We start from the raw sequence: 15,924 nt of genomic DNA, 5'->3' as shown, positions 1-15,924 counted from the left end.
CAAAGTTTTGAAACTTTGATGTTCTAATATAGACCCTTCATAAGTTTGTTTGTGTCTTTCGGCTTTTCCTGGTTAGGGGTCGCCACAGCGGAACTCCGGTTCGCTAATGATTGGCAGTAGATTTTTATGTACTGGCTTGCCGGGCCTAACATACAACCTTCAATGAAGGAACGCCTATTCACGCATGTCGCTACACAGAAGACGCTCTAACTGAGAATCGAACGGGCAACGTCTAACTGTGAGGCAACAACGCTACCGCAGCACCACCACCGCAGTATATAGACCCTTCATATCACACACATCCTAAGTGCCCTTTTGTCTACCATTTTTTGTATTGCATTTTACCAATAGACCCTTCATAAGTACTATTGGTAAAATGCAATACAAAAAATGGTAGACAAAAGGGCACTTGGGATGTGTGTGATAGACAGGAAAAAAATTGTGATTTCAAGGGGCCACTTGGGAATTTGAGACACCCCATTATTTTAGCCTCAAAACCAGGAAATTCTGAGGAATTTAGTATGGTTCAGAGGTATGCTTTTCATTATTCTGTTTTATCTAATTATACATTTTTGTTATGATAGTTAGAGTATTACCATCTTTACTAGTTTGCTTTTTCTCTTGGTCTATGCTTTTGAAAAAGCATATTTATGCTTTTATTGGCTGAAATTGAGCTATGTTATATTATGGCATATTATTTATTTGCTTTTGAATATTTCCTTAAAAGAATAATAAATGAACTGTGTTTTTTAAAGGAGATAAAAGTGCTAACCATGACTTGTTGAATTAATCTTTTTTTCCCCTTGAATTACAGTCATCATCAGATTATGTCTTTAGATATGATTGTTTATTTTGCCATAATGAAACTCACATAACTGTTTGCATTATTTCTCCCAGAGCCACTAATTTCTTAACAGACATGTTGAAAAGTTCTGTTAGAGGGTGTACCAAAACCTCAGCAGCCCTTTACAGAATCCACTATGATATATCACCTAGTATCACTACACTACCTTCCTTCAGATCCCTTTTCACAAAGAACCTCCCCAAACACAGACGTCACTCACACCCATACACCCATACCAACACACGCACACACACACACACACACACACACACACACACACACACACACACACACACACACACACACACACACACAAATACATTTTCAATGTTACCCCCTCATCTTTCCATCCCCTTATATGCTACGTTTAAAAATACTGTTATAAATATACTCATTAGCATTTGTCTGCTGCTTTACTTTCTTTTGATTAATTTGGTCTTTTCAAGACCAGTTCAACAAATACTCACTTTTCCTACCATTTTTTTGTACTTTAGTCATGTCCTGTTCTTACCCAGAGCTAGATCCAGCACCAGGTGACCAAGGCAGTGGCCTAGAGCCCACTGTGTCGGGGGCACTGGCTAGCAAACTTACATTCTACTTTAAGAATGCACTCTGCATGTGTTGTATTTCTTCTTTAAGTTCCTTAGTAGCATCTGTGCATCACACTTTTAAACTGGAACAAAACAATGCACAGCTTCCAGGTGCTGAACTAACATGAAGCAGCATGGATTGTATAGACAAGGTTAGTGGAGAACTGGTGTGTGTGTGTGTGTGTGTGTGTGTGTGTGTGTGTGTGTGTGTGTGTGTGTGTGTGTGTGTGTGTGTGTGTGTGTGTGTGAACTGCTCTAGTTAGGCTTGACATGTTAGTTAATTTAACCAGGTTCAAACCCTGTTCCCCAGTTACAGGAGACAAGTGTCTGAATCCTCTCCACCAACTACCAGACTATTAGTTTTAGTGCATTTTCAAGCAATTCTGAGTTTCAGTGCATTTTCAAGGAATTGTGAGCTTTGAGGGATGAGACGTTTACTTGTGCTCATGCAAAGTCTGTTTTCAATATGCAACTGTTTTATTTAGCAAACGGCCATTACTGCTTGTGCTAGAAAATTTGAAAATAGTGTTAGTAGCACAACAACTGCTTGCTTTTCATGCAGAAGTCTGTGGGTTCTATTCTCATATCACATAGATGGATTGCTGATACTGTGTTGTACTTTAATGGTGGGGTGCTACAGTCTTGAGTATATCCTCCTTTAGATGAGATGCCTTATAACTATGAACCTCTTGTCAGTTTGCCATCAATTAACCATTACAGCATTAGCAGCTTACCAATATATATTTTTAATGTAACATAAGTTATTTATACTTCAAGGGCAGCAGGCACTGACTTTGTAGATGAAACACTGAAATATAAAGTTGTTTCCTAGTTGCAGCCTCTTAATTGTTTGGAAATCTCTTTAATTTGGAATTATTCAGATGACTTTTACTTCTGCAGAGATTACCCATATTGACTGACATTGGTGGATTGCAATGACAGAAGTCTGAGTGGCCTTTTATGTTTAAATCTTCTGAAATAGGCAGTTTTGTCATTATTGATTCATGCATTTTGTTTCATTGCTTACTGGAAAAATGTTCAAAACTACAAATTTAAAATGCACTTTTAACAAGTGGTGCTGTATTATACAAGGAATAACATTTAGTACAATCAGGAAGAATCAAAGAGCACTTGCGTGTATGCATAATCTTAAATGTGTGCAAGGGGCCTGTTTTTGGAAACAGCCCAAAGGTGAACTTAATCCGCCACTGGCCAGATGCATTTTCTTTGAATGCGGGTTTCAATGCTGGTTCCATGAATGTAAATTTCAAGGGCAGAAAAGGTTACTGTTAATGCTATGTCTGTTTTTATTGTGAGACTCAATATTTTGTCTAGCAAATTTGTAACAGTGTTTATGCTATGAAATTTGAAATAAAAGTTTTAAATTAAATCCAAATATCTGTAATCATTGTAGCTGCAACAAAGAAATTAGTATGCACGCTGACAGGTTTGAACAGTGTTTATGGTAAGGAAAAATATGCAAGTAATGGGCCACTGGAATGGCTGTTGGGAGGGACTGGGGGGGTGCTGCTGGGGGAGGGGTGATCCATTACCCTGCCTAAGGCCCTATTTGACCATGATCCAGATTTGTTCTTACCCTTTAATTTATGTCTGCTGCATATTTTGCTGTTCTATCTTTGCACTTTTATGTGCTTTATTATAATTTGTCTGACCTCCATGCAGCCATCTCAGTAAATCACCTTTTTTTCTTTTCCATGCAGCTCTCCTCACCACCTCTTTAGTGATCAATTGGCTGTTTTACTTATTAGACATGTCAAATGTTTATAAGATAAACACACACTCACACACACACACACACACACACACACACACACACACACACACACACACACACACACACACACACACACACACACACACACACACACACACACACACACACACACTAGATTTCATCATCACAATAAATGCCACTTGACATTATTGTCAAGTAAAAACAAGAAGTAATACTTGCAAACATGAGAATATACACAAAATAGATTTTAACAACATCACAATAAATGCCATTTGACATCATTATCCAGTAACTGCAGTTAGAAATACTTGCATCAACATGTGATGGTTCGGGTATATGCATATTAAAGTGAGGCATCGTAACCAGATCATATTGAATAAAATATGACATCTTTAGCATGTGCAGAAAGCATCAGAGTATGATGAAACATTAATGTCATCTGGTCACAAAGGTAGAAGTGATACAAATTGTAGGACTGTGTTGTGATTTTGAAAAGGCATAACATTTAGAGAAGAAGTGAGTACGGTGTGTTGCTAGTGCAGTATAAAATGGGGATGTCTGAGATGTTTAGTAAGGTTTATTTCTCAGGGAACATTACTCTAACACTGCTGGAGCTCTCCTTTTGAAGTACCATTATATTACCACTGTTAGCCAGAAGAGGTGAAACACGAGAATCCCTTATCTTATCTCCTCTACTGAGATCAAGTATAAGCATTTTTCCTTTCCTGATCCTATCAGGCAACCTTTTCTTAGACTTTTCCAGTTTTTTTAAATACTTCAGTCAGTCTTTCATCTCTTTTCCCCTCTGGAAGATAAGAAATGTTAGTCTGTCTCTGGTAGACTCTGGTCCCAGTCATAACCAACTTACTCCGTCCTCTCTAGTCATTGTTTCTGTCCCTGACAAGCTTATTGTGTCTCATACCTGCATTAGTTTGCCATTTGCAGACAACAGTGTACAAATTTTACAATATTATGCAAACTAATTTTATTGCTACGAAATAATCTGTTCTCATCTGCTTCTTCATTCCACCCATCTGACCATCTCTGCTTTCCTTGCTAAATATAAATATTCATTGTCTTCTCCCCGTTCTAATTATTCCCTAAATACAACACCTCTCCCATATTATTTTAGAAACTGTCTTTCCTGCACAATACAGATAGTTCTGCCTTGTTACGTTCCTATCTGTCAGTTGTCCGAATCTCTGTTATCCTAGGCTTGTCAGCTTCACTTTCCAGTATTAATGCTTGCTGATCAGATATCATTATCCATATGATTCTGTTGTTGCTAACATTTTTGCCCTCTGTTCATTCCCAGGTTGTCTATTAGCTGTCCCCTTGATTTCTGTGTTACCACATGCTCCTGATACATTTCCATCTCATGGCTTTTGTTATCTGGCATTCTCTTTATCATAGGTGTATACTAGACTAATGGCCCAGGGGCCTTTACAAGCCTAGCCCATAGTATTACCCTGGCATGGAGCCACCTGACCTTAGTTCCCAGTGCCTCTGTTGAATAGAGCCACTGTAGTGATGCCTGGGGTGAATTTTCTATTGCCCATCCACTCATCAAGATTTCTCTTGAATAGGGCCAGTGAGGTGCTCTGTTTGACATGTATGGGAAGTCTATTCCATAGCATGGGCAGTCTCTGGGTTATGACCCTGTCTCTCCAGCATGTTCTGTTGATTGTGGTAATGAGGCTGAGGTCTCTGGAGCATGTGATGCGGAGGGATTAGGATTTCGTTAGATGTAGCATTTCTAACAGAGATTATTTATGTCAATTTCTTGATACTTTGTTTCCATCCTTGTCTGTCTGACACTTAATCTCTGATGTTTTTCTTCTTTTCCTAATTTTTTTGCCTTCTTCACAAGTGTTGCTAATTTCTTTTTCTTGCTATGTTTCTACTTACCACCATTCATTCAATTTTATCAAACAGTTTCAGTTTCAAAGCCATCTTGCTATGTGCTGCATCACCTATATTAATGTTTATCAAGAAACTTTTAGTGAGACTCATGCCTTGCTCTCTCAAAGATGTTAATTTCCCACAAACATTTCTGAAGGTAGCTATCAGTTTGTGACCCTGTCAAAATTCTAATCAATGGCTGCATATTAAATAAGCTCATTCTAAAACTCTTGAAATCAGCAAGCATAATTACATTCTATAAGGGCATTCATCAACAAAAGTCAATATCTTCTGTCCCATGATCTCTTCTATTTCAGCTTTAAACTACTAGAGGAAAGCATCTATTCAGAAACTCATTCAGAACATCTATTCCAGTAACAATTTCAACAGTTTCCACTGAAGCCATGGTGCTCATGCAGCTTTAATGCCTGACTGAGTTTCTGTGTCCTAAGCTTAACCTTATTTATGTTTTCAATAAATTCTCTTAAACGTGTCCAAAACTTAGATTTACTTACATAATATGTATAAGGTGCACATGCACATATTTATTTATTTAATTATTTTTTATTTGACAACCACGTAGGTAGGCTAGTCTGAACACTTGTTTCAGCCATGATCCAAAAGTACAGAAACAAAAACAAATAGCATAAGTATTCCAGAAACATACCATACATAATAAAAATGCAAAGCAAATGTTTTTAAAGAGTTGTGGAACAAACATATGCCTGTTGCAGATCCTTATTCTTGTTACAGAGTCTTACGTACAGAGAAACATTGCAGAGCTCTAGTTAACAGTAACACCAAAGTTGTTTACAATATTTATAATATCTCATTCAATCCAACAGAATCCTGGAGGTTTGTACTCCTAACAAGTAATGACTGCATATTGAGATTTTTTGCAAAATCAAGTTGTAGTCTCACATTTCAGACAAGTGTTCATATCTCTACAGCCATAAGGGTTGTGAGATAAGGTAAATGGCAAGCTGTTCAGCACAAACAAATACTTACAGTGGTAGTGGTCATTAGATTCTAGGTCTTAAACAGGATTTTATAAGTCATAACAAGCACAGCGAATATTCATTTTTTAATATTTTGTAAACAGCTTACAACATCTTAGTAACCACTTGAACTGCACATGTAATGTCAATCACATTTTGTTCATCCATCTGTAATCTTTCATATGAGAATAAGAAGTAAAGAGTGTGTTATATGGTTGTTGAGATGATCAGAAAAATATGGCCATTATAAATAAATAGTATATGAACAACAATTAGTATCTCCTAAGCAGCACTAACTGATCAGTTATCATAATTCATATGATTCTGTTGTTGTTAACATTTTTGTCCTCTGCCCATTCCTTGGGTGTCAGATGTCAGTCCATTTGTGTTCCATATCATGTAAGCTTTAAGATGAAACCTTTTAATTGCATGATTTTGAAATTATTAATGCAAATATGAACAGGTTTCTTAAACACCTATAAACATTGTAACTGCAGGTGCACCTAGAGGTGCTGCTAGGCTGTAATGAGGTATAAACATAAACTCCATTTTGAATTTCAACATTTCAGCAAGCCAGACAACATTTAAGATAATAAGTAGGGTAAGACTTTCATACTGGGGGTAACATGTTGGTAGATTTTAACATTTCATGGTGACTGTCTTGCTAAAGGTAATATACTGTTTAATAGCAAATGGTGAGGTTAACCAATGACCCAAAACACTTACACTCACTTTTCTTGTGCAAGTATTCACAGAAGGCCTTTATGAACTCAATGAGAGATTCCATGCCCCTTAGTTCAGGTGGGAGCCTGTTCCATAATGCCAGGTTGAGTCTGGAGAAGGTACATTCACCAATAGCGGTTTTATGTGGAGGTCTGCTTAATGTGATATCTTTCTCCTGAGCACTTCTTAGATGGTAACCCTGGTCTCGGATAGGTAGTTTCCATCTCAAATATTTTGATTAGTACTTTGTAAATAAGGCTACCTAGGAGATAAGTTGATCTTTGGGTGACTGGAAACTGTTTTCCTCTTTCTAGGAGGTTACAATGAAGATATCTGATGTTGGCAAGGAGTGCAAATCTGCAAATTTTATTTTGTGTGATTTGAAGTCTTTGGGAATTTTGTGCTGAGTAAAAGGCAGTCAGTGAGGAAGTCTGTGTTCCAATGTAAGGAGGAGAACATTTTGCTGAAGAAAAAGTGGTGTGAAGAGGGAAGAGTATGTGACATATTCTATAGCAGAGTTTAAGCTGAGATTTTATTGTGTAAGTTTTGTCTATAACAGTAGCGGATTTAGGTTATAGGCACAGGGGTACATGCGACCATCTTTTTAAGCTGTTCATAACTCTGTGGTTATTAAAAACAGAAATGCATTGCACTATTATTTTCTTAAATCAGAAAATGTACCACCAAAATGTTACATTTTTCCATTTCAGCTCACCAACATTTTTATTTTTTCTTGTGATAGAAGCATTAGTAATGCAACTGGAAGTTGCAGTCAAGTGATCTATATGACAATATATAACAGACTACTCCTCCAACTGCATCTCCAATTTAGTTGAGTGCATTGGGTGTTGGTGTGTTGGGTGATAGGTCATTTGGTTTAAAAAAAATATGGAATATATTTTTTAGTAAAATTTGTAGCACAACAGAAAGTACAGGCTTAATCGACACCTTGTTAAGAGAACTTCAGAAGTTCTGCAATTCCCAACTCAAGTCAGAGAGGAATAGCATTTTTCAGTGATCCTTAGGTCAGGGGTTGTGATAGTAACAACAAACTGGAAGTAAACGAACATAACTGGATATTTCATTTGCAAGCTGATCATAAACTAGGTATTAATGCTGTGATCAGCATTAAACTAATTTTAAGACAGAAACAAATGTGTCTAAAATGAAGTTTTGTGTATAAGTTTTTAATTTAATATGTATATTTTGAAGGTTAAGTGTTTCAAGTCAGTATGTGTCTAAAATTATTTATACTGATTAATTAATTCTGAATTTTTATTGGGAGCTATGTCTTGTGATTTTATTTGAACTTGCTATTTAAGTGACTGATTGGTTTTATTATGCATTTTGACACCAATGAAGGGAATTATCCCAAAAGCTTTGGTTATTAAACTTATTGGCGTTTCTGAGTCTGGTGTTTTATTTGATCCAGCTTTTTTGGTGTCATTTTTTTTTCAGCAGGGCTTAAAAGAAGGTGCCAAAGCATTACAGTTGAGAACAGAGCTTCTCAGTCTTGAGATCAATTAAATACATGTTTGGAGGTAGGACATGGTGAACTGTTATCCACCTGTTTATGTATTATTAGAGCTCTTCTGCATTTTCTGAGTTTGATTACTAATACTTAGCAAGCTGAAAGAAATATACTATGCATATAAACTCAAACCCTCTTAACAAAACCAATTATCATAGCTAAGTCTTCTAGTATTTACTCATAAGTTGAACCTATATTTGCGTGAATTTGTTTAAGAATCATTTATGTTAAATTGCGATCTGCATCTGTTTTTAAGGATGGAGTTTAGAACATCAGTTTATATTAAGATCTCTAAGAATTGTTGATTGAGTGCTGTTGATACTGTAGGAAGTTTCAGCAATAATGATTTCTACTGGGGTATTGAAACACCCTTGGGAGGGTGGCCTAATGGTTAAGGCATTTGCCTTACAAACACAAGGTGCAAGGTTTGAATCTCACAAGGGATAATTGGCTAGGCTTAAAATGGCTCGCAAGGGCAGTTAGCCTAGTACTAACCTATGAACCTATAATGGTGATATGAAAATTACAGCCAAAGCTATTTTCTTTTTTTTTTTCATTCCTAACAGGCTTTTAGTGATAATCCAGCTCATTTTATCATCATTAATGGAGTTTGCAGATGAAGTAAGGGAACAGGGATTTTTTAATTATTATTTTATGTTCTTTCTTTCTTCCTTCTCTTTAAGAAGCAGTTAATTCCACTTATTCTTCTTTCACAAAGTCTATCCACATTGGAGTCATGGTACTTCTTTCAAGAATGTTCATCAGTCCTAACCCGTAAAGCAACATGTGGTCATGTTTATACAAACAATTGGTTATGCTTTATGATACTTAGCAGGAAGGTAGTTATTTTGTGGTGGGAACAGAATGGCAGTCATTTTTGACATTTTGTAGAGAAGCAGGAATGGAGACCTTTGCTTGTAGTAAACAAATGTCTAGAAAGGGTGTTATTTTTTACATGTTTAGCTGACATGGGATGTATTCAAGAAGCCATGTGGTTGAAACAGACATCCTGAAAAGCTATTCAGAGACTCTAAATGGTTTACAGGGGAAAAGTAGACAACATTTTAAAAATGCATGATTCTAAACATCAATTTCTTTGACTTGTATGAGGGTCTGTAAGGATAACCATTTCAAAGCATCATCAGCAATAAACCTCTGCCCTCCCCTGCTATAATTCAGATCAAACCTTAAGTGGTAGGTGGTCACCAATGCAGTCTAACAAAGTACATATGAAATAACTACAGTTCACACATGTAGGGGGCCAAGGTCCCATCACTTAGATATTAATCTAGGTTGCATTTACACCCCCTTCCAATAGTTTGTAGCCAAAATTAGCAATCACTTGCTAGGCCAGTATGTGCATCCTCTCCCTCCTTCTCTGGGAGAGATATTGAGAGTCATAAAGTGATGGGAGGCCTTGTATCTCCTTTGTCATTGTAAACTTTACAAAGTTTTTTAACAAAGTAACCTGACCTACTACTGAAAAACATATTTAGTCAGTTCATGTAAGAGAATCAGGTCCTTTTCAGAGGATTGCAAAAATGCACAGAAAGATACCCTAAGTGACGAGTTATCTGACCCCTATTCTTCTTCCATTTGCAATGAGTCTCTTATTCGTGTCTGCTGCTTCATTTCTTTTGTCATGTTATCATCTTTTGTTTAAACATTGGGAAGGGATAAAGTGGCCAGCTTTCCCCCATCTGCTTTCTATACTGCAATGTTTTCTGTCCATGTGGTGGATTCCTCTGCCTGCAGCAGATGACGTAATACCTCCTCATATCTTTCCAGTGCTGCCATTACCTCCAATAGGTCATTAAAAGGCTTTGTCCCATGCAGAAAGAAGATACACAAGGTGGCTGGGTATAGCAGTTTGGATCAGAGTTTTATCTGCCTGGAGGACTTAAAGCAAGAGGTAAACCTACTTCTCTTAAGTGTGTGCCTATTAAAAAATCATGGTCTATAAAGACCTGTTCCTTGATAACTAGCAGCTGCTTTCCTTTATTCCATAACAGTCTGTTAGTTGAAGGGTTTTGATCTTCATCACAATGGGTCTCGGAAACCTGTTTGCATTACTCATTGCTTCATTAACTCTATATGCTCTAGAAATTAAAATATAATGCTTCAGCAAACATGTCCATTTACTGAATCTGTCTATAACAAAATGTGGCACTCTCTGTCTTCTGCTGTCTCTATTTTAGAAGCTGATGATAATAAGAATTACTCCATATACAACTAATACATGTTCTAAAGTCTTCACTGAAAATTATGTCTGGAATTATATATGTAATACAAGTAATTTGTCATGTCTTGTCTTCATTTATCTCTTATTCTTAGATGACAACATCATTTGACAATCTTCATTTGACAGTATTGCTGTCAACACAAATAAGTATGTACTAGTTAAATTTCTAATAATGTCTTGTTATTGTTAAAATATTGACTAATTTTAAAGTTTGCTCTTTACTACCTACTTTAGCATAGATATTTCACTGTATGGTAGACATTTCTTAATTCTGTATGCTAATAATAATAATAATAATAATAATAATAATAACTTTGTATATCTCGCTTTTTATACATATAACTGTATTTGCCTGTATATTGTGATCCTATAGATTTAATAATGCAAACTCTGTACTGTACTAAATTGTATAGCTCTGCTTTTATACATGTAATCTTGTTTATACTTATGTTAAATTTGCATTCTTTGTAATACTTTGTGGAGCTTTTCTCCTCGGAATTCCACTGAAAATGGGTTTTTGAACCAGGGGCTTTCCCAGTAAAACATGTCAATAAATAAATAATATTCATTATTGTACACATTATATTGTATGTTGTGTAATGTTTTCACTTGAGAATTTTTCTCCCTGGACAACACAGAATGTGAATTCCCCAGTTGACTATTCATAGTCAACAAATGTAGATAGACAGATAGATAGATAGATAGATAGATAGATAGATAGATAGATAGATAGATAGAGAGAGATAGAAAGCTAGATAGAAAATTGAATAAATGTACAGTATATAGGAATTTATCATTATCTAAACAAGTTATTAACTTCCTTCCAAAATTCCTTACAGTTATTAAGGAGGCTTGCTTTTTCAGTAGGTAGATTTAGTGTGATGATTTATTTATTTATTTATTTATTTTGCATCTGTTATAAGCACTGCTTAAGTTTAACCATTAATAATGTGATTTGTGGAGTTTAAAATATGTTTGTTCTGTATGTTAGGGCCTCAAGGCTACATGTTAAAGACCAGGACTTTGAGGAATTTATTGTGACTCTTTAGGAAGATTTTGAGGATCGGGGTTGCAGGGGGACTGACATAGTTAAGGGTATGTGCGGTGCTCGCCAACTTAGGAAGGGTATTGGGAGACCCTATTTTATGACCCCCACCCATGATCAGTTTAGGCAAAGAAGGGATAACACATTAAGAGTCCCTATGACTTTTTCCAGAAACATAAATAAGGTCACTGATGTAATTAAAAAGAACTGACATATTTTAACTTCTGATTCATCTATTGAAGCATTAGTTGGCACATTTCCTAAGTTTTATTACAGGAACAGAATGAATCTAAAGAGTTTGCTGTGTTATCCGGATAAGTTGGGCTATGGACAACAGGGAGACAGGAACAAAAAGTGTGGTACTTTTAATTTCTGTCAGTATGTAAGAGAGGGTAATGCGTTTGTTCATTCACAGACAGGGATGAAATACTCCTTAAATGTTATGGCTAACTATGACACCATGAGCATTGTTCACTTAGCTAACTGTGAGCAATGCAGCTCATTTTATGTTGGCAAAACCAACTGTTGGTTTTGGAAACACATTAGGGCCGTATATATTGTATAAATAAAGGTAATACTGTTAATTTGTTAGCTAAACATGTTCAGATGAAAGGTAATGAACATAGGTTTTCTTTTATTGTGTTAGATAAATATAAATGAGAATGTTAGGCAAGGCAATAAATTCATCTTTTATTATTTGTTTTATTACTTTTACCTTCTGATTAGTTTATGTATTATGATACTGCTATATAAATGTTTAATAAATATGCTGTTTTATTAGTGTCTGAAGAAGTTATGATTCCATAGTGAAAGCTCTTGTTTGCATATGCATTAAACTTGGATTTATTTTACCTGCTGCTTGCTGTTTGCTGCCTACTTTACCTTTGCATATTTTGAACTGTGACTGCTGTGTTGCCACATCTGTGCTTTTTCTGTACTCAGTTTTGATTCCTGGCTACTAGCATGGTTTGTCTGCTGGTGGAAGTTTTGTGTTTTACATTTTAAAAACAAAATGAATGAACATTCTTATGCAAGACTGTCTAAAAATACTACATTGAATCTGGACATTAATTATTACAGAGAAGCCTCCCTTTCTCAATCTCTTAGCAGAAGAATTCTGAAGAAAAGTAAAATAAAACTGTTACAACCACAGCCCCCCCCAATCCTCCTAGCACAAGAACTCTGCACAAAAAAGTAATGCAATCATCTCCCTAGGTTACCTCCCTCCCTCCCCCACAAAAAATAAAGTTAAAAATAAACCCAAAAACCTACCTTGTACACAGTTGATTGAATGCTGCTACTAATCATCTGCTCCTTCTTCACAATTGTTTTTTTTCAATAATAATTCTTTATTCTTTTCCAAATGTTAATACAATACTACAACATATTTACAATATATACATGAATGCTTCCAACAGTTACATAGAGTCATTATACATAAATATATACTTCTAAATAGGTATTACAGAAAAAGAAAATAAAAGTCTAGTATCAATATAAGGCTTATCTATAGTAAACTCCATAATTAGTCTGTACTTCCCAGAGAAAAGTGGATTGGAACTTTAAGCTAAGACAATATTAAAGATTTGCTCCCATATTTTTGTGTTATTTACCCTTTTCTTATGATCATTAATTAGTAATTTGTGTGCTAAGATATGTTTTATCGCTACACTCTTAAAGTTTTCCCATGAAGTCTGGGATGGATTCAACCAATTTGTAGCTATGTACAGCTTCATTAACAAAAAAAAATTATGAGTATGATCCTTTGGGATCTATCCAAATTAATTGGCGGAATATGAAGAATCATAAACTCCCAAGAAAGTGTAGACTGTTGATATCCCATTTTTTTGTAGTTGGAATTTCAAAGAATTCCAGAGTTTAAAAATACATTTACAACTCCAGAACATGTGTAAAAGGTCAGCGATTTGATCTATACAATATGGGCATTTAGGTGAATTTTTTTAATTAAATTTATATAGAGTGAGACGCGTGTAATACACATTATTAAATATCATCAACTGAGTAAATAATAACTTCTGAAGGGACACTGATTTTAAGGTTAAGTTAATTGCTCTCACTATTTTACTATCTTCAATCGTTAACAGTTTCTCCTTCCAGTATTTGGATAAAAGTATTTGGTTATTGTATTTCACATTTTTCATCAAACTATATGAGGCTGTTATATATTTACAGTCCTGTGTTAGAGTTTGCCATAAATTTAGGCAAATGTTTAAATTTTTTTTAATTTTAAAATTCCTATTACTAAAATAGCTTATTGATAAGTCCTTTAACTGTCTCATTATAATTAAATACGAGTTAGGGAGATTCATCTCTCTTAGCATGTCATGTATTGAGATACTGAGAAAGGGATATAAATCAAGTATGGTTAAGTCACTTATAAGTGGGAATTTCTTAAGATCTATCAACTGATTACCAATTTTCAAATTCGGGTTCTTATGAAATGGTTGAAAAATCATCATATATTGTAAGAAATTTAGTGAGTTAAACAGACTTTGTACTGATATTATATATATTCTGATATGTTCCATGAGAGCGTACATTTTAAGGGGATCTTTATTTAAAAAAGGTAATGCCTTACAATTAATGCCCAGTCCAGCAACATGTTTATGATTCAGAATCAACCACTTAGGTGCCCATTTAGAACTGGACCTATCAAAGTTAACTACGCTTAGAATTCTATTAGCATTTATTATTAAATAATATGTTTCAAAATTCGGTAGCTCTAACCCACCCCTGTTTTTCGGAGTCATCAGTTTATCATACGACATCCTAACTTTTCTAGGTTCCCATACAAATCTACCTAATTCCGTATGAAGTTGTTTGAAGAATTTCCTAGAAATTTGAACTTGAGTAGTTCTAAAGATATATAATATTCTGGGAAGTATGTTCATTTTAATAATTGAGGTCTTTGCCATTATTGGTAATTTCAGATTATTCCATCTTTTTAAATCAGAGACTATCTGCTCCCAAATTAACTTAACATTATTTACATAAAAGTCTCTATTATCTGTTGAAAAAACAACCCCTAAATATTTTATTTTTCTTCGGATTTTACCTGACCTACCAATGGTAAAAGTGAAAAGGCTGTAGGCGTCTTTAATGGAAATACCTTGTTTTTTTTTAAATTTATTTTATAATTAGATATTTTCCACAGCTTTTAATATTTTCTTGATATCTGAAACAGGTGTCATGCAGTAAATATTTAGATCGTCCGCAAAAGCAGCCATGGAAATTTTCGTACCATATATTATTGGAGCATTGTGATAAATATTTTGTTTGATATGTAGAAATAATGGTTCTAAATATAGATTGAATAATATAGGAGATAACGGACATCCTTGATGGGTACCATTCTTAATTTGAATTATTTTTGAGAGATTCCTATTAATAACTAGATTTCTATAGGGATTATTATATAGTTTTTTTAAAGTTAAAATTAATTCTTGAGGTATATTAAAACATGCTAAAATATCAAACAAACATTCTAAATTCACTCTATCAAAAGCTTTTTGCACGTCAATTATGAGTGCATAACCATTAAAATTCCTGTGAGTGGCATAAGAAATCAGTGTATGAAGTGATAACGTATTATCTGTAGTTTGTCTGCCATTTATAAAACCGGCTTGTTCCTCTGATATTATCAGGTTAATTACCTTCTTCAATCTATTAGCCAAAATCAATGTCATAATTTTCATGTCTATATTCAAAAGTGAAATAGGTCTATAGTTATCCGGGTTTTGTAAATCAGCATTCTCTTTCGGTATAAGAATAGTTTTTGAAGCATTAAAGTGCGGGTCATTAATTTTATTATTAGTTATATAGTTAAATACCTGTGAAAGTATTTTCCCCAATATATCACTAAAAGTTTTATAAAATTCCGTAGTCAAACCATCCGGTCCCGGAGCTTTATATGGCTTCAACTTCTTAATTGCATCAGTTATGTCCTCTGAAGAAATTGGTTTAACTAAGTTCATATGAAGCTCATCACCAATCTTCGGAAAGATAATTTTCTGCAGAAAATCGTTATTACTCTTATTTATATTTAATTCCTGCTGCTCACCATAGACTTGAGAAAATATTAGTTCAAATGTCTTCATAATGTCTTCAGTATTGGTATATGTTTTATTATTAAAGTGTATTTCAGAGATTTGAGAAGGTATTTTCGATTGATTAATGATACGCGCTAGTGCCTTTGAAGGGGTCTGTATATGATTGGCGTATTTTACCAGCATTTTCTGTTTATAAAATGATAATTTACTGTTTTGTAGTAAA

The sequence above is a fragment of the Protopterus annectens genome, chromosome 4.part1 (genome assembly GCF_019279795.1).
Source record: "Protopterus annectens isolate FY-2018-M chromosome 4.part1, PAN1.0, whole genome shotgun sequence".
Lineage (NCBI taxonomy): Eukaryota > Metazoa > Chordata > Ceratodontiformes > Protopteridae > Protopterus > Protopterus annectens.
This window is presented reverse-complemented; position numbering follows the sequence as displayed.